The sequence below is a fragment of the Ursus arctos genome, unplaced genomic scaffold (assembly GCF_023065955.2).
Source record: "Ursus arctos isolate Adak ecotype North America unplaced genomic scaffold, UrsArc2.0 scaffold_29, whole genome shotgun sequence".
NCBI classification, from domain to species: Eukaryota; Metazoa; Chordata; class Mammalia; order Carnivora; family Ursidae; genus Ursus; species Ursus arctos.
Window position 1 is genome coordinate 22,862,397 of NW_026622974.1, and position 27,995 is coordinate 22,890,391.

Below are 27,995 nucleotides of genomic sequence, written 5' to 3' on the forward strand. Positions count from 1 at the left end.
TGGTGCAGATGCTATCTTGCTCCAGTCAAGAGCAATTGTGTCATCCACAACAACTGGAGTGAGTGAGTTTAAAGATTGTTTTGGGACAACTATTGCCTTAGCAGTAGACTCAGCAGTATCGCCTAAACCTTTAGACCCATTTTGGATCATGTATTCATTCACACCAGCAAGCCACCATGGAAAAAAGATTCTCAAAAATCTTATTCCTTCATTGTCAGAGACACCACCTGACAATTCTCATTTCAATCTCTGATGTAGACTTAAGGGTGATGTCCAAAGCTGAATCTCTGATTGGTTAGGTAATGAAATAGACATAACTAATTATTCAACTGTGCATAACCTCCAAGTTCATAAGAATTTAAGCAATGTGTACCTCATAAATTTTTCTGCCATGTATAAGTAAAAATAAGTTCTAATGGGCCACAGATCATGGAATTATCATAACAAGATTGATTGAACCAAGGAGCTGAAAGATGCAAGCAACTAGGATAGTTATATGCAGGTGGAGTAAAATTATATTGGCATAAAGAAGTAAAGGTTGCAGAGGGAAAGCTTGAAATCTGGGATACGTAGCAAGCTTGTTCCATTTGTACAAATGTCACCTCTTATATCTCTAGAGGTTTGAATGGATAGGCAAGACGTTCAGTATGAGTCCAGGTAAATTTTACACGATGTTTTACATAATTAGCGCAAGAAATTAGGAGAACGACAGAAAGATTGGTAATAAAATGTACGAGAGGATCTCTAGGTTCACATATAGAGCGAGGCTTCTGATGACAAACCCAACAACCTGTCAGATTTCCGTCATACGCAAGGAAATTGGAAATGCAGACAAGGGAGTTATCCTTCTAGGCAGAAACTAAGAAGAAAAAGGAAAGAACCACTAGAGCAGGTATTTGATGTCTTGTATTAAGATAAAAATCTTCTTCATTGACAAGATAGAGAGGGACTGGTCAGAAATACATGCAAAGAATATAAGTTCAATAGCTAACGCTGGAGTACAATGTTTTTTGTAAAGGTGGGATCCTTACAGTACGTTCCAAATCCAAAGATTAATAAGGTGAACCTGTTTTAGGAGGCAATTAACAGAAGAAGGGCAATAAGGAGGAATAATATCCCAGAGATTGTAGGAACTTTCATTGAAATAATCTGACTCAAAGTCCCAGAGCCACTGACTAATTTTGTTGGAGGCTAGGTACAGGGAGGCTAGTATAAAACTTCTAAGTAAGACAACACTGATGGTATGAGCAAGAACCTTAGGTATACAGTCCTGGCCCAGAATCTCCAGAAAGCTGTCAACATCAGATGTCATCTGCTTCAAATACTGGTGAGCTTTAATTTTAATTCTCCCTTTGATTCAGCAGTTCAGCAGGGAGTAGAGACTTTCTTTAAATGAGAAACATGAATCCAGGAATCAATACCTTTTAGTTTTGTAGCACAAGAGTTAGTTAAGAGTACCTGATATGGTCCTTTCCATCTAAATTGTAAGGAATCCTTTTGAAGATGTCACTTTCAATAAACAAAAGGAACTGGTCTGGTCGTAGGTTGTGTTTTATTTCTTTGTCTCCCAGGAGTGTGCTATGAAAAGATTGTTCTCCAGGGCATGATTTTTGTCTGTGACCTTAATTAGTCCCTTGCAAAAGTGGAGAATATCTCCTTTAATTAATTGAACATCAAATTCAGCGAGGGCCAGATTCATAGGTCTCCCAGTCACAAGCTCCAAGGGAAGGGAGCAGCTCTTAAATTCGATAGGACCATAGGAACTGCTTTAGGCCAAGTCAATTTTAATGTTTCCATAAATTTAGCCAATTGTGTTTTAATGATGCCATTTGTTCTTTCTACCAGTCCATAGGACTGAGGGTGGGAGGTACAATGGAAATGTTGTAATATAAGCCAAAGAGAGTATATTTGCTTCATGACGTGGCCAGTAAAGTGTGTTCCTTTGTTACCATGTAATTCCAAGGGTGTGTCCCAAGCAGGCATTATCTTTTCTACCAATACCTTTGCAACAGCTGAGACGTAGCACACCGGCAAGGAAATGTCTCAATACGATGAGAAAACATACAGCTCATGACAAGGACTTAGCTGTAACCATGAGAAGGTGGCAGTTGGATGAAATCTATTTGCTGGATCTCAACAGGCCCACTGGGTAAACCATATTGTCTGGAAGCTGTCTGAACCATTTTCCCTGGGTGAAATTTTGGACAACTAGTGCAGGTTAACAGTGCTTCCCTAGCAGCCTTAGAACCCTTCCCACCAGTATTGCTTCATAAAGCTTATAGTCTGACAGTTGCCCAGTGAGTCATTTGATGAGCTATTTCAAGTAGTTGTTTTGATTTTTTTCCCCCCAGAGATTCTGGTAGTACTGGTTTGTTACTTGGGCCATAGTATGAATTTGGTAAGGAACTGAAAATACACTTGTTAGTCCAATAAAGTGCTTCTCTGTGTGGTGCCCTGGATCAGGTACCCTCTACAGTAAGATTCAGATCTTCTTTTGGAAAATAATATTTGCTATGAAGTTATTAGCTTCCATGGAATTTATGGCAGGCTGCTTTTGCTGCTTTATCACCTCAATTATTTCCTATAGCCTCATCTGATTCTAATTTTGAATACCCAAGGAACTTGATATGGGGGGGAGTTCGATTGAATCTACCAATTCAACGATAAGAGCTATATTTTTAAGTTAATATCCTCCAGATGTCAAAAATCCTGTTTCCAAGACAAACCCAAATCATGAACAACTACAAAGGCATAATGACAAAGCTTTTTCCTCTTGCTGAAATGTAAAAGCTCTATCCAGTTGGAGCGTAAAATGCTGCGGGTTGTGCCAAAGGAGCCATTGGTAAAGGAAGGTTGTTATTTAGAAGGTTGGAAGGGAGTGGTAATAGCGCACCCACCCAGCACAGTATTTCCTTCCATTATTCCTTAAATAGGAACCACCAGCAAACCACGAGCTCACATTAATAATAAGAGTTTTTTGCAAGTCAGCTCTCGATGTCAGCAGTTGGTCAGTCAAGGTTAGACCGTAGTGGTATGTCTGGTCAACAGGTAAAGGGAGAAGAGTTTAAGGGAGGCTTCTTGGTGGGAGCGGGCCCTGGTACTGTGGGCCGGGCCGCAGAGGAGTCCCAGCGACCTTGCTGCGGCTCCACCCCTCTCCCGGTTTGCGTGCCAGGCGGGCCGAGCGAGGCCATGAAGCGCGATTCCCTCCCCTCTCTCCGTGGTCACCTGGGACCCACCCGGCAGGTGCACCGCCGCTACCGCCCCAGGGGCGTAGTCAGCCCCAGCGCCTGAGATGCGAAGTGAGAGTAGGGCAGAATGCAAACAGTGAGCCGCGCCTCGGTGGCCCCTGGGGGTGGCCCCAGAGCCCGTCCCCTGCATTCCGAAGAAAATGTGTCCTGCAGGGGAAGTTACAGCTGTAATCTCTTAAAATAAATAAATAAATAAAAATAAATAAATAATGCATCAAGATCTAATGTAGGGAGAAGTTAAAATTAGAAGAGGTGAGTCGGCTTGCAGAAAGATGAGTGTGGTGGGAATTTAATAAAGCTTCTGCGCAAGAAGCAAATGGTTAGGAGAGAGCCCATCACTATCCCTTGTGTTGATTTGGTAAAAGCTGCTGTGGCTGAATAGCTCTCAAGCAAAGAGTAAGTCCTTAGGCTACCGGGTCTAATAATGCTGGCCGTGACAGTCGAAAGGTCTACGTTGACCTCCGTATTTTTGAGTATGGACACCCAAGACATTTCCTTCTTTCTCACGTATAAAAAGGAAAAGGCAAGGCTGATAATAAGGCACCCCAATGCAGGAGGGCGGAGGAGTCCTTTTAATTGGCCAAAAGCCATGTGACTATTTTCTTCCCTTTATATAGCAACCAATATGTCAGATCTTAGTAAGATATAAAAGAGTTGCACTATTAGGGACAATTTTGATATCCAGTTCTTACAATATCCTACAAGGCTTAAAAATTCTTCAAAGTGTCTCTTGGTTTGTGGCTGTGGGAAGCTTAAAATGCCCTGGAGTCAGTTGGAGTTTAAGGAGAGACCTTAGTCAGTGATTAAATGTGCCAAATATTTAGCTTGAGTCTGGATGAACGGAAGTTTTTCTTTGAGACTCTGTTGCCTTTATTTGCTAACAGTTTAAGGAGGTGGATACTATTCTGCTTACATGCTTCATTGCAAGGGGAGAAAAGGAGATCAACATACTGCATAAGGGTTGATTTTGTGTGTGTGTGTGGGGGGGGGGAATTATCATCTGCCAAATCTGCATGAAGACTTGTGAAAAAATAAGGACTCTCCGTATAGTCTAGTGGCATCATACTCCAAGCGCATTGTTGTCCTCAAATGAAGGCAAATAAAAATTGGCTTTCGGGGATCCACAGAGATACAATAGAAGGCCCTACAGAAATCAATTACAGCAAAAAACTTACTCTTTGTGGGAATGGAGGTTGGGGAGTGTGACGGTTAGGGAGAACTGGGTGTCAGGAAGTGGCAGTGTTATTGATGCCTTTGGGGTCCTGGGTAAACCTCCACCCTTGTCCACGAAGTTTCTTTACAGAAAGGGTGAGTGTACTACAAGGACTGATACCAGAGACTATAAGGTTTTGAGCTTTGCATTCCTCTATAATTGGTTTTATTCCTGCAATAACTTCAAGGTTTAAAGGGTATTGTCTGATATTAGGAAGGGGTTGCTTGGATCAACTTGAATCTTTACTGGGGAAGCTGAATGGATCTGCCTGGTATCTACTGTGGATTTTACCCTAAGTCCTTTCGGGACATTTTCTAAGAGAGTTAAGCTCTCAGTGTCCTTATTAGCTGATTTAAGGGGAAAGACTGTTAAAGGTATTGAATGGTTTCCAATGCTGCCAGTTGAAGGAGAGGTTGAATTGATTTGAAGAATAATTTCCCTTTTTTGGGAAAAAGAGATGGCAGTGTGGTATTTTTCTTAGAAGTCTCTTCTAAGTAGATGGACAGGAGCTGAGTGGACTAGTAAAAAGGAATGCCTCTCCTGAGGAGGGCCTAACTGAAAAGGTAAGGAAAGAGACATAAACTGTTACGGGTTTTATTAGAAATTCCCACCAATGGAATTTTTTCAGTTCTCCTAGTAAGGGATTGTTTGGGGATGAACGCAGAGGAGTTGTGCCAGTGTCAATTAAAATTGTAAGAACCTCACTTCCAATCATTATGGAAGTTTCACCCAGATGATAAAGGGGCAAAATCAGAAAGATGTCTTGTGTTTTCTGGGAGCAGCCTCTGTCATTAGAGGGGTTGAGGGCTTAGTGTTAGAAGACTGCCTTTGGTGTTTCTGATTAAGGCAGTCCTTTTTCTAGTGTCTGGGTTTTTTACAAACATGGCAAATATTTTTAGGAGAAGCTGTTGGTCTAGTTTTTGATTGTCATGGCCTAAGAGAAGAGGCAGACATCTGTTGGAATTGTAAATTTAGATTTTATTTGACTTTCTTTAGGTAGTATCCTCAAGGGTTCCAGCTAATTGATTGGCTAGACTGACTAGATCAGGGTAAACATAGTTTCTCATTTTGTCCCAGTTCTTTTTACCAGCAGAGAGAATTCACAACAGAGGCCATTTGCAAACATGGGATTAAAAGCCATCTGGGTGGAATCAACATCTAAAGGAAGCCCTGAGTTTTCCTTAAGAACAATTTGAAACTTATTAAAGCAGTCATAAACTCTGAATACATGTCTAGATTTTATTCCAATCAATGGCTTTAGGGAAGACATGGGGAATGACTTCATGTAAAGCTTTAGCAATCCACCCAAAAGGTACCCTGTCCTTCGGTAAGACCATTGGAGATCATCTAATGACATTCAGCCTTCAGCATCCAATGTTGAACTTGACCCTTTCCAAGTAGATGGACCAACTGATAAAGATTGGAAAAACCGGGGTGTTAAGTTTGGATGACAATATTAAATTTATCAGTGAACTGATAAGGGTCTTCAGAAACTCATGAAAACTCCTTAGCAATAGCTCTCAATTCAGCCTTTGTCTAGGGAGCATATAAAATGTTCATGACTGTAACTTCTAGGTCTAACCTTGAAAAGGTGCATTGGAACAGGATAGTGTGAAGAGGATGAAACAGAACGATCTAGAGAGGCCTTGGGATCTTGGGGGTAAAGAGGGAGTTTAGCCATAGAGGGAAAAAGAGAAGTAGAGGAGGGAGAGGGAGAGCAACCCAAGGCAGCAGAAGGAGGCTGAAGAGAAGAATTTTTAAGACCTTATGATTCTTTTCTAATTGAGATTTTTTTCTCTATTAATTTGGAAAGAGTATTCTGAAAAGAGGCAATCAGTCTTGAGTTCATTTTAAAGTTTCCAAATACCAATTAAGCATCCCATTTGATTTGTCTGGTTTTATATCCGTGGTTCTCAAGTCAAGTTCTGTGAGTTCGAAAGAGCCCCAAAGTGACCACTATAATTGCAAATTATCTTTGGAATTTTGGGTCAACTGGGATAAATATTTATGAGAAGAAGGATCATAGTTCTTAAATATAAAACCAGCTGGAGTCGCTGAGGGAGGAACATATTGAAAAAACTTAGAATAAGAAACCAGTTCAAGAGGTTGACATTTATTTGAGATCAAAGAATTGCAATTTAGGGTACACAGATTTAGATAGAAGCCCAAACAGTGTACTCCTTTCAGGAGGTGGACTCAGGGTTTTTATGGACATAAAAGAAGATTGGGTAAGTTGTTTTTGAGAAAAGTTCATTGTTCAATGCTAAGTGAAATAAGTCAAGCAGAGAAAGACAACTATCATATGATTTCTCTCATCTATGGAACATAAGAACTAGGAAGATCGGTAGGGGAAGAAAGTGATAAAGAAAGGGGGGGTAATCAGAAGGGGGAATGAAGCATGAGAGACTATGGACTCTGAGAAACAAACTGAGGGCTTCAGAGGAGAGGGTGGTGGGGGAATGGGATAGACCGGTGATGGGTAGTAAGGAGGGCACGTATTGCATGGTGCACTGGGTGTTATGCTCAACTAATGAATCATCGAACTTTACATCGGAAACCGGGGATGTACTGTATGGTGACTAACATAATATAATAAAAAAATAAATAAAAAATAAAAAAAAAAGAAGAGTTCGTTGTTCTGACAAGCAGGGCTAGATTCATACATCATGAGCATCACTAACTGGTCAGGCAAGGTGGTCACTAGGCTAACGTTCATTTTTATCAGTCTTTTCAAATGGGATTTTCTCATTCTTACTGACTTCTTGGAATGTTGGCACGTGGCCCAGTTCAAAGGTTTAGGAAACAGGACATGCAAGGCAGTTCCTCTGAAATAGCGGCTGCAGCTCTATTTTTAAAATGGCTGAAATATGGAAATATCCCAAATGTCCATCAACTGGATGAATGGGTAAAGAAGATGTGGGATATATATGTAAATATATAATGGAATATTACTCAACCAGCAAAAAGAATGAAATCTTGCCATTCACAACAACGTGGCTGGAGCTAGAGTGTAGTATGCTAAGTGAAATAAGACAGTCAGAGAAGACAAATACCATGTGATTTCACTTATATGTTGAACAAAACAGATGAACATATGGGAAGGGGGAAAAGGGAGAGAGAGGGAAATCAGAAAACAGACTTAACTACAGAGAACAAACTGAGCATTACTGGAGAGGAGGTAAGTGAGGGGATGGGTTAAATGGGTGATTGGGGTTAAGGAGGGCACTTGTGATGAACATTGGGTGTTGCATGTAAGTGATGAATCACTAAATTTTACAACTGAAATTAAAAAAAAAGGCTCTCTTTATGTCATTTTTCACAGGTAAAGTGGTAGAATTAATTTAAATACATTTAAGAAATGGTATTTAAATATAAGGACTTATTAGTAAGCTATATTTGAGTATTAGAATAAAATTACTGGGCACTTAAACATACAAAGGAGGGGCAAATATTGGATGGGGCATAGCATGAGAGATTTATTGCATTTTTCTATTATTATTTGATAAAATGTTTTATATTTGTATCTTTAAGATCATACTCTACCCCGTCTTTGCTGTTTTTAAGTTTTTCCTCCATCATTTTTGCTATCAGGTATTACATGTTAATATAATTAGAAGAAAGGACAAGTATAATGTGTTTCTCCCAATAGGGTACTTTGTCAAAATCTAATTTATTTAATATTTTTGATTATTCTAATTTCTAAGTAATGGTGTGTTAGTGTTTTCGGGTGAATCCCTTACGTTCTTGGTGTCATGGGTTCCTATTCGTGTTATGTGAGGCAATGGACAGAGGGATACTCTTGTTAGGTAAGAAAAATAAAAGGTGAAGGCTAAATATTTTCAAATGAAACTCAGAATATAAAAAGTTAATCTAATTGACTTTGAATACCAATCATTTTTATGGTCCTCAGTTATGGAAATTAGATTAAACTTTGAAAGAAGAAAATGCCCATTGATATCATCTTGTTCCCTGTGGAGCAGATGTCCTTGCCATAAAAAAACACTAATACTAAATAGCAAGACTGTGAAATGTGTCTACATAACATGGTTTTAGGATATTTCTCATGTTATGTAATTTTTTTTACTATGCCAGGCCTTATAGTATAGTGTTTATGAGAACGTGTTTCATTCAGACACAACCAGATTTGACATCAGGCCACGTTGTTACTGTCAGAGTGAATTGGGGTCTTGTCAGTTTACCATAATAAATATAAAATCAACCTTTCATTGTGATATGTACAGGGAATATATAACACTATCTAAAGTTCTAAAAGACTTCAATAAAAATTATGTTTTACAGATGGTTATTATTAAATACATTTTGAAAAATGGAAATCTAAGGAAATCCTCAAGATTATAGCATATTTTAGACACCAGAGTGTTTTAACAGCCAAGATTTACTATGTGTCATAAACTTTAAATCTTATACATATATTATTTAATATGTAATATTCCTTGTGTAGGGATTGTTACCTGAACATTGCAGAAAGGGAATACGTGACTAGGATATGGTAAACAAATCTATCTTTTTATAACTCCCATCCAACAAGAAAGATGAAACTTAGAAAAGGGAGGGAAATTATATCTTGACTTATTCCTAAAATAATAAAGGAGTAGAAAAACAAAAGTTGTAAAGAGTACTAAAGACACTGTACAACCCAAATGCTTTTTTTGTTTTAAGTGTTCAAAGACTCTTTTTGGTACCAATTAGTGGAAATTAAATTAGAATTATTTGTGTTTGTATCACTTCTCTTACTGACAGTAGCTATTTTGGTAACACATACAATTACTCAGCTCGAAACTGCCTTTATTCCCATGCCAGGTAACTCAGGATTATTAGGAAAAGCAGGGTTACAAAACATAGCATACTCTAAATTCTTTTTGAAATCAATCAGATAATTAAGGTTTTTTTTTTCCTCTCCCACATCCTATACAGTTGAACTGTCTGCTTGTTAAGTGTAAGTTTCAAATGCTAAAACTTTGCACATCTGATGAGTCTAGGAATTTAAACAGTTATTATAGAAAACAGTCATGTTCTTATAAAAACCAGAATTCAGTCTCTTACCTTCTATGTACTCAAAGGATAAGTTACAACTGCATTATCACCACCAACCGAAGTTGATTTAAGAGACACAATGTCGTCGTCGTCTTCTTTTTTTTTAAAGGCATGATTTCCATAATAATTGATGCAAGGGAGACCCCTAGCAGCATCTGCACGTGCTGAACTCTTAAATCAATGATGCTGGCTTCATTCCCAACTAACAGGTGTACCTACATTGATTCATCCTTTTGTGCCACCAAAAAAAGGAAACACGACATCAGGGGCATTCACCCTGACTTTCCCAAATATTCATGATATGATGTAATGTTTGCAAAAATATAGGTAGCGCTGCACTTTTTTGCCCTGCACTGCTTAGCCAACCCAAATGGATGAAGTCATAGGTGCAATAAAGCTCAACATGGATGCTAGTCAGGAGGAAATAATACTTGGCTGAAAACCACAATACTGAAAACCAAAGTCCCGGACCATTTGCCTACTCCAGCCACAGATTTGCAAAAGATATATGCAGAAAAGGTGTACAAGACAAAAATCTTCCTATTTTAAAAAATGAGACATGATGCCTCAAACTTGTCAGCAACTCTGGGTAGCCACTGGGTGCAGTTGGAAGGAATGGGTTCAGTGGTCTCTGGGTGCCCAGAATCTGGACTCTCTAGACGGATGCATGAAAGAGAAGAAAAGTAATCCCAAAGTGAGACGTCAAGGAGGAGAAAAGACAAAGATACACACAGCAAAACCAGTCAAATCTATGCCTCAAACCTCCTCTGGGATAAGGTTTCTTACTAAACAATCAAGGGCAGCCTGAGAGCTTGTCATACTGTAAAATTGGGTGGTACAGGCTATTACAAAGAAAGACAAGAGAACGACAGATTTCCACGTTATCAGTGGCCCAGTATTTGCCATTCGCTTGAGCTGATATGTATTTCCAACAAAGGATGGAAGGGAGAAGAAAGCTTACTCTCTTTAGAAGCCAAAATTTCCCCACTTTTTATTCCTTATTTTTAACTCACTGGGCTTAGAAGTCAGACTGTTTTCAGCCAGAAATGTTACATCTGCGAAGGAAGAAGCTCAACAGGGGAGAGTATCGGAACGATCCTATGCAAACCTTCCTGTTTTCCTTTTTTCTCACTGATCTAATACGCATGCATATTCACTCAGAACAATGGACCATAAGAGGACAATTAAGTTTACTTTAAGAACACGTAAGTTATAGAATGAAATTTTAATCTTCGAGTCCCATCTTGACTTATACCAGCACATTTGTCTATCCAAGCTCACTCTGTAAGGGTTACACGGTGGACACTATATAATAGCATCATGGCAGCTATAAGGAGTGCCTCAAATTTGTCCCTACCCCATAAAATTGACAGTGGGAACCTCTCACATTTTCAAGTGAATCTATTGATTCCACAGTGAAATTAATGTTCCGCAATATATATAAAAGCATCTGACCCACTCACTTTTCTTATTCTGCTCAGTGCAAGCCAGAAAGGTTTCCCTCGGTGACTATTTGGGGTTTACTTCTCTCAATTAGCAGCCCTATCACCTCCTCTAGAGCTTGTTCTCTTTCACTCCTCTACCACTGAATTACCCCAACTCCAATTTTCTGTTAAGGGCAAGAGAGACATAAGAATATAACACCAGCACTCTGAAAAAAAAAATAGAACAATGAAAAATTTCAAAATCATATGCAACAATTTCTTAGAATCCTCGCACCAATTTCTTCTTAATATATTATTTTTCAGCAAATTAATGTTTCAAGAATCCAAAACAATCCAATCTAGAACCATATAAGAGAATTTACACTGTATCAAGACTTACTAATAATTTTAAAGATCAAGTAATCAGGAGGCCAGACAAAGCAGGGAGAGATCATCCCATGTTGCCCCTATGGGACCTTCCTTTCCACATTATACACATACTTTCTGCTCTAGAATAATAGGAGAGGTTTTTCTATAAGAGGTTCACAGTTTACCCCATATAGCAAGATGCTATGAAATATCTATGTCCTATTCCCCAGAGACTTGTATAGTTTATGTGACATTCTCTATAAATTATGTTTGTTTTTCTTAAGCAATCCTAATCTAGGGACATTAAGAGTACTGCACAGATAATGACTAGTATCATTAATCTATTTCCCCAGACATTCAATTATCATATTTACAAGGAAATTACACTAGGTCACCTGCCTTCTTTTTTTTCTTTCCTCTAGAGTGTCCCCTCATCCACTAATCATAGAAGAAACTGATCACACTGAAGAAGGTTGGGCCTAGGCTCTGGGGGCTGGCAGGCCACCGTGTCTAGCCAGAGCCTGGGCCTTGACTCACTCCCCTCTCCGCTGCCCCCAGGCCCATAGGCAGCAGCTATAGTGCCCAGCCAGGATGGCATGATCCTGAAACCCCACTTCCACAAAAACTGGCAGCTGCGTGTGGCCACATGATTCAGCCAGCCCACGAGGAAGATCTGCAGACAGAAGGCCTGGTAAGCCAAGGCAAGCCCCATTCCCCTTTGCCTCCCCGCCAGGACCTGTCTGGCCCATTGTGAGGCGCCCCAATATGAGGTATCACACCAAAGTGTGAGCTGGCAGGGACTCTAGCTAGGAAGAGTTATGGGTGGCTAGCATCCACAAGAAGGTGGCATGGACCATTGGGATCTCAGTGGATCCAAGAAGGTAGAACAAGTTCACAGAGTCCATGCAGGCCAGTGTGCCATGGCAGAAGGGGTACTACTCCAAGTTCACCCTCTTCCCCAGGAAGCTCTCAGCCCCCAAGAAAGAAAACAGCTCTGCTGAAGAGCTCAAATTGGCTACAGAGCTGACAGGACCAACCATGCACCTGCCAAATGTCTATAAGAAGGAGAAAACCAGAGTCTTTACAGAGGAAGAGAAGAACTTCAAGGCATTGGCCAATCTTTGCATGGCCAGTGCCAATGCTTGGCTCTCTGCATCCAAGCAAAAAAGGCCAAGGAAGCCGCAGAACAGGATGTTAAAAAGAAAAAATAAAGTGCCATTGGCACCTTGCGATTAAAAGAAAAAAAGAAGAAAGAAAGAAAGAAAAAAACTGATCACAGGCCAGCTTGTTATAACTTTTACCTGCCTGATCTGCCATCTAACCCTGGTCAATATCTCCTTATCAGATTTTAATATTCAACAACACTTTAGGCAGTAAATTATCCTAAACAATATGTCTACTAAATTCAAGATGACCATCAGGATCTGAACCATCCAGAGGGAATAGGAACTCTCTATGAAGTATGATATTTAATTGTGCTCCTAGGTATTTACCCAAAGGATGCATAAATACTGATTTGAAGGGATACATGTACCCTGATGTTTATAGCAGCATTATCAGCAATAGCCAAATGAAAAGATCCCAAATGTCCGCTGACTGATGAATGGATAAAGATGTGGTATATATATAGATATAAAATGGATATTACTCAGTCATAAAAAAAGAATGAATTCTTGCCATTTGGAACAACATGGATGGACCTAGACTACATTATGCTAAGTGAAATAAGCCAGTCAAAGAAAGACAAATACCATATGATTTCACTCATATGTGGAATTTAAGAAACAAAACAGATGAACATATGGGAAGGGGGAGAAAAGAGAACCAAACCAGAAAACAGACTCTTAGCTATAGAGAACAAACTGAGGGTTCCTGGAGGGGAGGTGAGCAAGGGGATGGGTTAAATGGGTGATTGGGATTAAGGAGGGCACTTGTGTTATGCACTGGGCGCTGTCTGTAAGTGATGAATCACTAAATCTTACACCTGAAACTAATATTACACTGTTTATTAACTAACTGGAATTTACATAAAAACTTGGAAGAAAAATTTTAAAAATACATAAGCCTGGTATTTATGACCATATCATTCATAGGCCTTTTGATATTCTTCGACCAGCTCTTCTACTTTTTTCCTCCAGCATTCACAGTTATTTGAACCTATTTATAGGTGTTGATGCAGACACTTATTTTCATCTATAATTTTCTACAGCCAAGTTCACGTTTCCCAGCTGATCCATTTCCTTAAGTATTTCTATATAGGTATAAAATCAGAACTTCATATAAACTGCTACTAAGTTTCCAAACATATTTTCTTATCCCATGGATCATCATTGAGATAATAAGAACCAAGTACTACTTGCACTGGTGGCTCACATTGTATTTCTCTTGGACAGTGCTGATCTTCATACCAGAGCTACTGATAATAGCAAATGAATATCATTTTCGCTACCTTTCTTTAGCCTTATATTTGCTATTAACCACTTAAACTGTTTCCCTTAGTTGATTTCTATTTGCTCCAAATTTTATTGGTAAGACTTACCCCGAATAATTTGCCTAAAATCTTTCACTAGTTTATACTGAGTAATAACCATCAGGTGTTTTATTCTCATTCTATTTTTCCACCCTGTCATTTTTCCTACTCAAATATTTCCCTTCATTGGACTGAAAGGCAATCCTGATCATAGCACCAAACTGAGTAGACATAAATATATCATATTGTCCAATCAGATTATCACACATCAGAAATCTTACCCAGCATCAAGCTTTATTCCAAAGACACAGTCAAAGCAGACAGATGGCTAAGATTTTGTGTGTGTTACCCTAAGTCCTTCTTTCCCACCTTGGACATGTGTCCTATGGCCTAGAGTAATGGATGAGGTCTATAATGTATTTTATCGGTCATCTCATACAGCAGGGAGTATTTAATTTATGAAATATTGTCACTTTATAGCTCAAAGGCTATATGGCTTATGCAAAATTCTCCAAAGAGCTTTGCTTCAAAGGTTTACATATTCTGTTTCCCAATTGCAGTCCTAAACCAGAGGCAAACTGTTAAGCACCTTTCATTAGGAAGAACTCTACTATCCAAAAATATTATTAGTCCTCTTACTTACCCAGAGGTTTAGTTACCACAGTTAAAAAGATTAAGCTGCGTCTCCACCTTCTGTTCTTTTTCTGAGGAAAAGTCTTTGGGAACCAAGAAAGGAAAGATCAGAGGCCAGTCATTGTAACTGTTTCTCTTCCACGTAATTAGTTCTAAACAATTAATGCAATGTTATTTATGAATTATGATAGAAATTAGAAAAAGATGACTTGTTTAGGGTTTGCCAGCCATTGTTGTCCATTGTCCAGCATATTTGAACTCATACCTTAGACTTAGTTTCTGTTAAGGTGCTTATAAGCTCACAAAATCCGAGGAGAAGGAGACCGACTACCTATGTAAGCCACCTACCCTCTATGAGTTTGCAATCTGAAATACAATGGCACACTGGCAGAGTTTTGAATATATTTACTAAATCTAGTTTTGTTACATTTCTCTTTCCTGATTCCCATGTACACATATGTATATCTGCATATATGTGTGTGTAAAGTATACATATGGTAGAAGTAGTAAAATATGTACATAAGATTTATATACATATCACATCATACATATGTGTTTTTCTAAATTTTCTTTTTAAATTTCTACCTCAGCCCTCATATTTGCAACCCCAGAGTAAACTGAACATAAGTTTTACCTTAGGGCTCTCCAATTTTGCAAGTTGCTCACGTCTGTAACAGTAAGCTCTCCATGAAAACTTTGTCTTTACATTTCCCCTACTCTTAATTACCTGCCATTTCTCAGCATTTCTCTGTCTCCAGCAGTGTCCCAAGCTGTCTTTTCTGTCCCTGTGCTGAAACTTATTTTCCAGGATCTTGTGTTCTTTAGGCCTTTAGATCCTACCTCAGTGGAGACTTGTCCTGTGGACCCACATTTGGCTCCGCCTGTAATCTGCCCTAAAAGATTTGAAAGTAGTTGCTAGTCTTGCTGATGTTTCTAAGCCTATGCTCTCAGATTCCCGACACATCTCCAGTCAAGTGATGCTCCGCTGAATTATGTCTCCTTCGTGAGTGGTAATTACTGTTCCAGACTCTGGAGACTTCTTTCTCCATGTCCTCATTCAGCAACCTTCACGATGACAATATAAACTCAACTTATTATTATTTCTTCACCTCAGTAGTAAACTTCCATTCCCTTCTCCTTCTCCCTTCGTCATGCTTACAAGTGTTTTCCCTTTTCTCTTAGTCTTTTTTAAATTATGTAAAACATTATCATGATTCCAAAGACTCAAAGGAACCAAGTCAAAGAGGGGATGGGAGGGGCCCCTGGGTGCCTCAGTGGGTTAAGCGTCAGTGGGCGAGCCCCAGGGAGCCTGCTTCTTCCTCTGCCTGCCGCTCCCCTGCTTGTGCGCACTCTCTCTTTCTCTCTCAAATATATAAATGAAAATTTTTTTTAAAAAAAGCATTAAATATAAACAACAACAACAAACAAAGAGAGGATGGGACTGAGAGTGTGGAGTGGGGTAGTGAAGAGTAAGAGTGAGATGGGAGTCCTAAGTCAGAGGAGAGGTATCACCCATGTTTTACCCATGAAGGAAGCCTCCAAAGTCTCTAAGAAAACACCAGCACAACAAAAGGGAAGAACAGTGGATCATCTGCCTAACCAAATGGCTGCAATAGGGATGCACCATTCAGTGCCGTGTGTGGAACTGGAAGGTGAAGATGATGGCAAATCGGGTTCGGAGTTCTAATTATTGCACAGGACTGAACATCTTAATCTTTGAATTAAGAATGTTCCTGCAACCTACCAGTTGCAAAATAAGTAGAGCATCCATGAGACCTTCCAAAGTTTTATTTGAGGGCAAGGAAGATGGTCCTCATTAGATGGAGTTTTTAAATGGGAAACAAAAGACAAAATTTTATCTCATTCAGATCACATCAAGAGGAGCTTGTTCAAGAAGCTGGTTCCAGGGTATATGTATGTTGAGGAGAATATATACATTATATTTTCCTGAAAGAGACCTTATTAATATGTAAATACAATAAAAGAAAATCTACTGTGTATCAATCATCTATATACTGGTTTAAATGTTGCCCTAGTAATAGCAAAAATCTTTTAGAAAGCATTATAGGTATATGTAACGAGAAGATCATTTCCTACTTCCTGCCCATTGAGAACACATTACATATAATTGGGTGTAAGTTGACATATTTATCAAGCATATTTTTTAGTTTAGTGTTAATTAATGCATTTCATAGAAGGAGAAAGTGAAGCATAATATGAATGAACTGTTTATCTATAATACTTCAAGAGTAATAGGCATAAAGTCAAGAAAAGCGAATTTTAGGCCATAATCTTAATGAGTAGATAAAGATGTATCAGCATGATACAGGAACCTCTGGGCATCCAGCAAATTGGCCGTATGCTAATTTCACTCTCAGAGCTATTTCCAGAAGCTAAAATGTAGCTGGAATGGGAAATACTTGAGCTGTGCTCCCGTAAGCCTGGTACATCCGTGTTTTCTAGACATTTGGAGACAGAGTGAATCAGACCCAGGAGGAATTTCTACAACTCCCAGTAAATAGTAAATCCCATTTTATAAATTACAGATTATCAAGGCTGGTTGCTAATCTCTAGGGCCCCCTTTTTCTGACTTCATGCAGCTTATTTTACAAAACCCACAGAAGTGTCGTAGAATATACTGTGTGTGATCCCCAAACACATTACTTTTTAACAATTGATATTTATATAGAGCCTCAAACTATGTGCTTTCTAAAACACACTTGCGTTTGATTATCCCAATAACAATTCTCCCTAGAGCATAATTTGTTATTCACATTTTGTATTGGAGGAAACAGACATAAAGGTATTTTGTGACTTGGGCCAAGATACTTTCATTCATATAATAAACACTATGCAATTCTTAAATACAAAAGAAAGGAGATGTAAGAGAATAAATAAAAAATAGACTTTCCTTGTCATTAAGTAGCCACAATAAATATGCAACACCTACTATAAAAAACTAATATAAGTGTCAATAGGAGAGGCCAACAAAATGGTGCAGAATTCAGAGGATGATGTGAGAACCTAGGAAAGCCTTCTTAGGAAAGAAGACTTTAGAGTTAGATTTCAAAAGAATGCAGAATTTTACGGAGAAATTGAATGAGAAAAGGAAGGACGCTCCAGGCAGAGGCAGTGTCACTATCCACTGTCAAAAGCATGAAGCTCATCTTACCTGCCTAGGAGAATCAGATATGTTGGCTACACTGGGAGCCTAGATCTCCTAGCTTGGCTCCTGTTCATTCTTTCTACAAGTTCAAGCTGTTTCTGGGCATAAAGAGTTTTCTCTAGGCTGCGAGTGATTGAGGACTGAAAATGAATTAAGTTCAGTCCCCTGGAGTTCAATTAGGGTCCCCCAGGGTGTCCTTGGAAGAGTCTTGGAAAAGTCTCAACATTGAGATTCAGTCTGGAGGCACACCACTGGGCCTGGAGGATTACACCCCAGAGTCATCTGTCAATCATTTTCTATCTCCCAGTAGCTGACTAGAGAGGAAGAAAGTAATTGGATACCCATGGGGGGCCACCTTCTGAAACTTCATTGTTGATAAGCATCTAATTCTTTGATGGTAATAAAGAGAAAAGACAATCCAACCGTAGGGAAAACCAGAACTGAGAGTCTCTGGGTAGGACTATCAACTCGAATGTGTATTGTATGAGATGGTTGATATTCACTTCACTAATTTCAGGGTTTTTAAAATATTCTTCTCCCTCTCCTTAGCCTTGCTACATATATATCTTACAGAATCACCACTGCATTTACTTTCTTTTATAAGAAAATAGATTTAGAAATTTTGCTCTCTAGAATACATATTTCAATTAGATTTTTCTTTTGTATTTGTGAAAGTCATTTCATACTGTTTTTAAAGTTTTATTTTTTTAAAATTTTTTATGAAATTCATGTAAAAAGAACAAATGTAAAACTGCGTGTCCCCTTTTCAGAGTTAACTTCAGTGTACAAAAGCTCACCTTACCTCTATTTTGTGTAAGAAATAGAATATTTTTTAGCAAAATAGTATAAGTTGAAAAAGGGCAGTCTCATTTTATTTCTACAAATATCATAAAATATACTAATAGAACTAAAACTGAGTATTTCATGGTGCTGGTTTTATCTTTGCCATTGAAAGAAATAAATTTTATTTTTTGTAGAGTGAATTGTGTATTCTTTCTTTTTTGTTTTTCTTCTTCACTTTCTTGAACATTTTCATAAATAATATTAATTTTTACCATGTTTGTATTTGATCATTTGGATATGATTTGTGGGTTTGCTTGATTTGTTTTTAAGATTTTATCTACTTATTTTGGCGGCTGGGCACAAGAGGGGAGGGCGCAGAGGGGGAGGGAGAAGGAATGGGAGAAAGAATTTGAAACAGGCTCCACACTGAGCATGGAGCCCCATGCCAGCTCCATCCCAGGACCTCAAGATCATGACCTTAGCCTAAACCAAGAGTCAGATGGTCAACTGAGCCACCCATGCACCCTGGAGTTGCTTGATATTTTATTTAAAAAAATACATCCTTTATTTTAGAGCCATGAAATACAAAAATTATGTTAGAATCAGTTCAAATGACTATATAATTGAAACGGTGAGATTAGCACAGTTTGATTTTCAAAATACTCTCTTTGTAAAGTCAATTTTTTCATTATTTTAATTTGAAATCAAATGAGTCTTTAGGCATATACAATATAAGTACAATACTCACTTACGATGTAAGTAACATCTGTTGCCACACACTCAATTTCCTTCTGAGGGCCAAAGAATTAAAATAAATAAGATGAATCAAATTTACATAAAACAAAATTTTTCTGTGGGGCTAATTTTTATACTATACAGGTAAGAATTTCATTTAGTTGTTGTTAATAGACGCTCGAAACAGTGGTTTCAACTGTGTTAAAATAGAAGTTGATTATTTCTCATAAACAAAGAAACTCCAAAATAGTCAAGTTCTTTAAGCTTTGCCATATTTGTGGGCTGAACTTCATTCTCGGTATCTCAAAAAGGCTGCCAGATATCTGAAAATCATATCTTTGTTTCAAGCTAGATGAAGGTGAAGAGTAAAGGATAAAAAGGTGTGTGTAAGATGAGATATTCCCCTTTAAAAAGCCACTCCAGAATTCTATCCAAGTATTTCTGCTTACATCCCATAATTTAGAATTGCTTCATTTAACCACAGATAATCATAAGGAAAACTGGGAAACGTATTCCCTTTACGTAGGCACATTGCTATCCTTAATGAAATCATGTTATATCAATAAGTAAGAAAAGGTGAATATGTGTGGGATAGATAACTAATATTCTGTCTCTCACGTATACTATACTTGCCCCTAAATTGTCAGTTTAGCGTTTTACAGTGTGGGGTTGTTTTACAATGTGGGAAGAATGTTGGCTTGAATTGCTACTTCAAAAAGGCACTCAATCAGAATACAATTAAGTACTTGTAAGATATCTTATGAGCCGCATTGTAAGAGTAAAATGATTAAGAACTTGGAATTTGAGTCAGCCAGACCTGGATTTTATTCCTGATAATGTCACTTATAAACTGTATAAACTTGACAGGTTATTTAATTTCCCATCTCAGTTTCTTCATCTGTAATAGATGATAATAATTTGGCTAGGTTTTATAAGCATTATATAAGTTAAACCATGAAAATGTGCCAGCATAGTGCCTGGCATAGAAGAAGCACTAAATACAGCTTAGCTATTACAGCAATATGATTAAGAAATTTGCAAATTATGACAGAGTTATGTAAAAATACAGGAACGGTACCCTTCTTGAAAACATAAACTCCTGCTTCAGGAAGATTACAGGAATGTTCCTATAGCTTTTTCTCCTATGGTTTCACAAGTTTTGTGGATTTGCATACGGCATCCTATGAAAATGGCAGTCAAAGGGAACTTTATTTAATAATTGAAAATGGCACGTGTGTGAACCATTTTTTTTTAACTTGGCATTTTAGCTACTTTGAATATTAGTGATGATGTTTGAAAGTGAAGTCTTGAGTGCTGTAATACTTTCTGATCTGCTTTAAATTAGAGCAAAATAAAAATCTATTTCACATTTCCCCTCTCTGCATAGCAGAAGCAGGTTGGAACATGTGTATGTGATACAACCAATTCTTGTCAATACTTGAATAAAGGATAAGCCCTGAGTGATGCCTACATATGCCTTCATGAAGTTTGCCAGGTGTAAAGAATGTGTTGAGAATACAGAAGTGAGTTCTTACGGAATCCCTCTGCAGTCTATTCTTATGAATTCCCCTTGATCCTGGAACACCTTTCTGTTACAACTATTGAAAAACCACAAGAAAGTTCCCATTCTGGTATATTCATAGGTTCATCGTATCTGGGGATATTCCATTTTACCAAAGTTAAAGATGGACTGTAGAAATAAAGGGGTTTTTTTTTCCCTCTTGGTTTCATATATTGACTTAGTATTACAAAAATTGAGACATTCAGAAATAAAAATTCAAAATCTGTATCTGTCACTCAGTTCGAATAAATAACTAAAAATTATCTGTACCCTAAGTCCCAATGTATGGAATAATAGTGTGTCAACTTTCTGACTCAAAAGTTGCTGTGATTATAAACAAGAAAATTAAGATATTCGTCACTTGGACATCCTGTAGCTTTCCAGCGTCACCATGGGTGTCATTAGTCTTTGAAAGTCATTCACAAGACCAGAAGTATAGCTGTAAAAACCAGTTCAGTATATTGACAAAACAAAGTAAAAAAGTGGGGGGGGGGGGCATGGCATAGGGTGGGGATAAGAAGAATAACCAGTCTCTCTTCACATAAAAATACATAATCATTCCATGTGACATAAAAAAATAAGAAAATGAGAAGCTTTTACTCCTATAATATGCATTTCAAATTCTAATTTTCATATCATATTAATACATATGTTTACTTCTTTCACTTTAGGCACTTTTGCTGGTGAAGAAAACTCATTTCAGAAGTTAAGAACTTGAGCTTTCCTTTTCATAAATCAAAGTTGCATATAGTTATGCTATCATAAAAAAGGTATTAAACTGGTAAACGGGTGTTACTGGAGTTTATACACCTCGCTGAAGAATAACAAGACCGATATTTCAGGGCATTTATTGGAAAAAGTACACTTGCAGAGACTTTCTGTAGAATGTGATAAATTTCAGATGCACAAACTTTACAATGGAAGCTCCGGTACTTCCGCCTGTTTGTGATACAAGCATTTTTATAAATGTCACAGTTATTCATACTGTAAATACCTTTTTTTAAAACTTTCTTTACTGACAAAATAATTCCTATCCCAAAGCAGAGAGACTCTCCAAGTTACTTTAGAATCTACCATGTCCTGGTTATAACCTATAGTTGAATAGGCTGTGTTTTTAAAATCATGTCTTTGTAAATGTGTTGGCATTTCGTTAAACTAGTAACTGATTTCGCCCTCTTAAACAATGTCACCGCTTTCCTTTTCAGGCTATAGCCTTTCTACTCTTTTCTGCCCTAAGTTTTATCACAACTTTAACCTCTAAATTACCACCTTCTTTGATTTTATATTCTATTTCCAGTTTAAAACCCTTATTTCAGCTCTCACACTCCTGAGCGGTCCTGCTTCCTCCCTGGGGAGACCTGCCTCTCTCTCTGGGTCAGACTGCTTTGTCTAGCTCCTCACAGGCTCTCCTTTCCTCGCAGTGCTGTGGGGCTCCACTCTTGTGGACCTTGGAATCTGCTTCTAGCTCAACCGGAGTTGCCTTTCCCGGGAAAACTTGACTCCAGACGCTTCTGTATAAGAGACTTCTAGCCCTCTTGCTGAACCTAACTTTTCTTGAGGGTTATCAGGTGCTTATATATGTAGGCTTGAGTATCCTTTTGTATCCTTATCTTCTTTTTTATGTAATTTGCAAAACAGCAATATCCTATGAATGGGGTTAATTCGCCTGTGTTGAAGGATTTGGATAGTTAATTTGGAAATAATTTCAAATCAATTGAAAGAAAAACTTAAATTGATGACTTAAACCCTCACATTAAAAGTTTGTTAGTGTGGGTGCATCATATATTATAAGGCAAGGATTCTTGAAGAAATGGACTGCTTCTTCTCATGGAAGAGATGTGTAAATACGTAGTTACAGATACTTGATTAATGACATATTTACAGATGCCATTACTAATGACATATTCACAGGTACTCGATTAATCTTAAGAAGTTAGGTATTGATCATAATAAGGAAATACTCACTGTAAAACATGGCGGCTATAGTTGATAATGCTGTATTGTATAACTGAAGTTTGCTAAGAGTAGAACTTAAGTGTTTTCACCAAAAAAAAAAAAAAAAAAGAGAGAGAGAGAGAGGATAGAGGGAGAGATGTGACGTGAGCAATGTGTTAATTAACTACATGAGTGGAATACTTTCACAATGTGTATGTATATCAAATCACCATAACGTGCACTTTAAATATTTTACAATTTTGTCAATTACACCTCGATAAAGCTGAAAAAATTCAATAGTGAAATATTTAAAATTTCAACTGATTTGCCTTTTCAAATTAAGCTATCTGTACTTGCTTCGAATAATTTACTACTTTTCCCAGAGACTCTTTTAATAGTATATTTTATTTCTGTACCTTTTACTTAGAAGTCAGAACAGGCTGGTGGCATGATTATGCATAAGCATTATGTAAAAACAACCCAAAGATAAAAATATTAATGTATCAAGGAGAAAAACACATGTCAGAGCTAACCAAGGTCATGAAATGTAAAATACGATAAATTCAAGAATTGTTTATTACATGTCAAAATAGTAAATCTCTATGAGAAAAGCTTCAGTAGGATTGTAAAGAATGTCCAAAGATTCCAAGGAATCATTAAAAAAAAAAAAAACTGTCAGAAAGCCAGAGTCTAGAGTAAAACAAGGCTAACAATCACTGCCTCTAAACTGTAGCGATATTTAAAGAAGGGTTATAAATATTTGAGCCCAGTCCTTTTTTCTATTGTAGTGTGATGCTAAAAGGCATTGCATAATGATTTGATTTCAATCATTTATATTTTTCCCAATAATTACAGAAAAAGAGATTTCTATTATTCTAGAATGACCTTACTAAAATTCCATATTTATAGGGAGAATATAAAAGTTCATTTTAGAAAAGTCTTGAATTATTTAAAACAGGCCCCAGAAGGGACAAGACACAAGGTATCTTTTATAATCTCACAGCTGGCTTTGAAGGTTATCTTAATAGTAACATCAACTTCTCCTTCCAAAGGTTCAGTCTTACAGCAAATTTACATGAACATGGATCACGCACTTAGTTCATTTTAAGAGACTCTTTGACCTCAAAAATTAATGTGACCTAATTATGGGAAAAGGAGCTGACACAGCAGGTGCCGTGAGTACAGATATATCTTGCCTAAAGCTTTAGAGGGTCCACATATCTCAGATTTTCTGCTCAATTTAAATGTGGAAAGCTTGGGGAGATAGGAAGCATGCATAATAAAAAGTGATCCTCTGTACCGACTGTTGGTTGTATGCTTGCCTACCATAGCAGAGGCAGCAGCGAAATGCTCAGCTACTCAACATCTGGTCTGCAGAGCAGCAGAAACATCACCTGGGAGCTCATTAAAAATGCGCAGTCTCTGACTCCAACCCTGACCCATTCAATTAGTATTTACATTTCAGCAAGTTCCAGAGTGATGCATTGTGGAGGATTGGGATCCTGACTAAGAGCTTGTACTGTGGAGTCAGATGAGCTGAGTTCAAGTGGCCTTTCCACCTACTAGACGGGTAACGTAGGCAAGCTACTTCATTTTTGTGCTGTTTTCCTTATGTGAAAATGGAGAAAATAATAGTACCAGCCCCTTAGGGTGTGAAGACTAAAGGCATTTTTCATGTAATACTCTTAGAGTGGACCTGAAATACAATAAATGTGGGAAAGTGTTTGCTGGTACTGTTGTTATTCCTGCTTAAATTATGAGTATATGTTCTTTTATCTTAGGAAGAATAAAAGAGGACGTGGACTAGGGCGAGTTTAGTTTGGAGGTTGGAGGGAGGTGGAAAGGTGAAGAAGGAGTCTAGCTCACTTCCTGCTTCACGGCTGGAGAGCCGATCTGAATTGCACCTCAACTTCCTCCCCTCATTACCAAACATCCCAATTATCCCTTATTATTATCATATTAGATACAATTTGGAAGAATAAAGGGAAACATCCATAATTGTACTGTCATAACAATTGCTTTGTTTTTATTGTTGTATGAAGAGTCAGAACAAGTTTCAAAGTAATTTTCTTGATGCAGTAAGCGTTGGGAGCACTCATTTAGCGATGACACCTATGCTCGTCCACATCAGACTATATATGTGCCAACATTATGGGTATTCCTCCTGAGTGATCCAAAGTTCAGTAGGTGCAGTGAATTATTTTCATAACTTTGTGTTCACAGTATGTTGATTTGCAGATGAAATAGCAATAGATCCAAATGTAAAGTTTAATCTCATGGTAGGGTATTTACATTCTCATAGCTCTGCTTGTGCTGTTTGGTTATTTTGGATATTATTCTCTGAATTCTAACATATCTAGTTATTTGCCTAACAATTAGCTTGAAAAACAATCCTAAACATTTCCAGAAGTACCGTGTATATTTTCGGTTCTGAGTATGTGGAGCAAAGTTTACAAAGGGAGTATTAAAGAACATAAAAAGTTTTGACTTTTGTCTACATGAGTTCTTATTAATGAGGTTTAATCAATCAGAAGAATGGAGTAACATGTTTGAATATAAATTCAGCATTGTATATTCCATCTTTTTTGCTTTTTTGTTTTGTTTTGTTTTGGTTTTGGTTTTGTTTGTTCAGGCTTTTTTGGTGCCAACAAAAATGATTTTGCTTCAAAATGTATTTCACTATAGGTTTCAATTACATACCCAAATATTTACATCATATCCATTTACAATTATAATTCATTTATATTTTACCTAAAAATATATGTATTGCCGTAATGAATAAAAAACTTCTATTTTTCATTAATAATGAATAAAAATAAGAAGAGTTATTCCCATGTGGATTTTCTTATGTACAACTTGTTCAGGGAAAAAGTAAGTGGGATTATAGTGAACCAAAACTCTTTGAAAAATTGCGCAAGTCATTTGACAAATGAAAGAAATGGCTGGGTTCATCCATCCTTTCCAAAAAGTTAAATTGAGTTGAATTCTATAATAAAATAAATTCAAATATTGTTTGCACCCATGAATGTAAAAATGCTGGAAATGCAGGGGAAAAAAAAAAACTGTGATAAGGGTATGCCTGAACAATTTGACCTATTCAATTTTAATAGGCTATTTAGAAAAATGTGCATTAAAACAATAAAACAGTAAGTGCAAGAAGCGTGAAGATTCAAATTCAGAAGTTTAAAAAATGGTTTAAATATAAAAGGTTCTTTTTTTCTGGAATAAACAAAAGAAACATTTACTATAACCTCTGAATGTGTCAAGAAATATGACTAGAAATATGAATGCACTTGCATATCATGTGGTGTGAATCCAGCCTTCAGAGAAAATCACCAAGGGCTTTGACTTTGGAGCATAGTGAAGGGTTTTGGATTATTTGTGGATTTCCACGGAGAGCCATTTTTTTCCCCCTCCTTCTTTCATTGAACACAGAGATAAGTTAAAATGAGATCAGAGGACTACTCAGAAATATGTAACAAACAGTGTCATTCTGAAGATTCTTTATTGATGGCCGGCTTATTGTAAGATAACTATGTCTCCATGTCAGTAGGACAATTTTTAGGGACAGCCATTGACTATAACATTTGTTAAGACATGTTTGTTATGTTGCTTATAGATATAATATCTCAACAAAGAACATCTTTAAGGTAGAAAACTGAACCGTGAAGACAAAGAATTTGTGAACACTGAACACGAGTATTTGGAGATATTAGTGACTACCGCAAGTTTTTATATGACGTGCTTTCTCCTCTCCTTTAATTAAGGGAACAACACTTGGAAACAAGACACCTAAAATGCACAATAAAAACCTTTAAGACAAAAGTAGTTTGAATTAAATTTGACGTGCCTACAGTTCTCATTAATGGCTGTATTGAACTGTAAAGCTTGTTTTTTCTTAATTTATTTTTCTATGAGCTTGAAGCCTTAGAAAATTTGACATATTCGAATCAATTAATGTCAAGATAAAAACTTGTTCAGTAACTAAAATTTCTACATGCATGATTGTCTTATATTGATTTCAGATCATAAGTACTTACATTTTTAAAACATAATGGCTATTGGGGTGCCTGGGTGGCTCAGTCAGTTAAAGGTTTGCCTTAGGCTCAGGTCATGATCCCAGGACCCTGGGATCCAACCTGGCATGAGGCTCCCTGCTCGATGGGGAGACTGTTTCTCTACCTCTCCTTCTGCTCCCCTGCTTGTGCTTTCTCTCTCTCAAATAAATAAATAAATAAATAAATAAATAAATAAATAAATAAAATCTTAAAACCCATAATGGCTATTTTGTTTTTAAATTACATAATTATAACTAATTAATGACATCATTTAGTTATACAAGATTTTTTTGAAACTTTTTTTCTCTGTATTTGTATGGTCACATTCTAAAGTTCACTTATGTATAGATTTTGTATGTAGGAGGTGCTTAAGGTTATTAAGATTACTTTTGCTATTTCAGTCATTTTAAAATCTGGATTAAGTTGATTATAAGAAGATATGGTCAGATTTGCTAACATTGGTTGTTACTGCAGTTTAACAAAAATATAAAAATAGTAAATATTAAATAAAAATATTAAACTGCAGTAACTGCTAGTAGCAAGTATTTTAGTAAAGTTATGAAGGAGGTGGAGAAGCATACAAGCAAGTATCTAGGAATAGCATATGTCAGGTAAAGGAAACATGTTTCAAAGGTCCTGAGGAAGGAGATTGCCTTTCCTAATGCAGGAGCAATATGGCTGGACTGGAGGCGGCAAAAATATAGGCGGGAAGGGATGAGGCCAAAAATGTGACAAGGGACTAGGTCACTGAGGACTTTGGCTTCTACTCTGTGTAAAACGGGAGGCCATGTGTTACACCTGGGCTTAATATTGACGGCCATTTTGTCCCTGAGGAGAGAATATGCTGTAAGGACAAAAGAGTGAGGCAGAGAGACCAGTTTAGAAGACATCGCGATAATCCAGGATACGAGGACCACTGGCCCTCAGTGGCAGTGGCAGTGGCAGTGGCAGACGTGGTAAGACAGGGTCAGATCGTAGATGTAGCTTAAAAGTAGTGCCAAGAAAATTTACTGAAGGACTGAATGCGTTGAGTTCATCATGTCGACAAAGCAGTGTTTTAAATGCTGCGAATCTACGCATTTCACTTATTTATTTATTTGCGTATCTACTCATTTTAGATTCATTTTTCTTGACACGGACTTTCATACAAACTCTCTTTTACAGCTCTTCTGTTAAAATGACATGATCATTATGATTCAATAACTGAGAAAAACAGCTTCAGTTCCACGTGACTCCCAAATAAGAAATGTGACGATTATCCACAGCAGGGTTATAACAATAAGCAGAAGAAAATTAGACAAAATAAATTGAAATCTGGTACATATGGAGAATAACTTTAAAACTA

General features: G+C 37.4%; 1 pseudogene; it reads left to right on the top strand.

Annotated features, from left to right (window-relative positions):
* Positions 1 to 2,994: 2,994 nt before the first annotated feature.
* LOC113261348 (60S ribosomal protein L13-like) lies at positions 2,995 to 12,630 on the top strand (annotated as a pseudogene).
* The last annotated feature ends 15,365 nt before the right edge of the window (positions 12,631 to 27,995 follow it).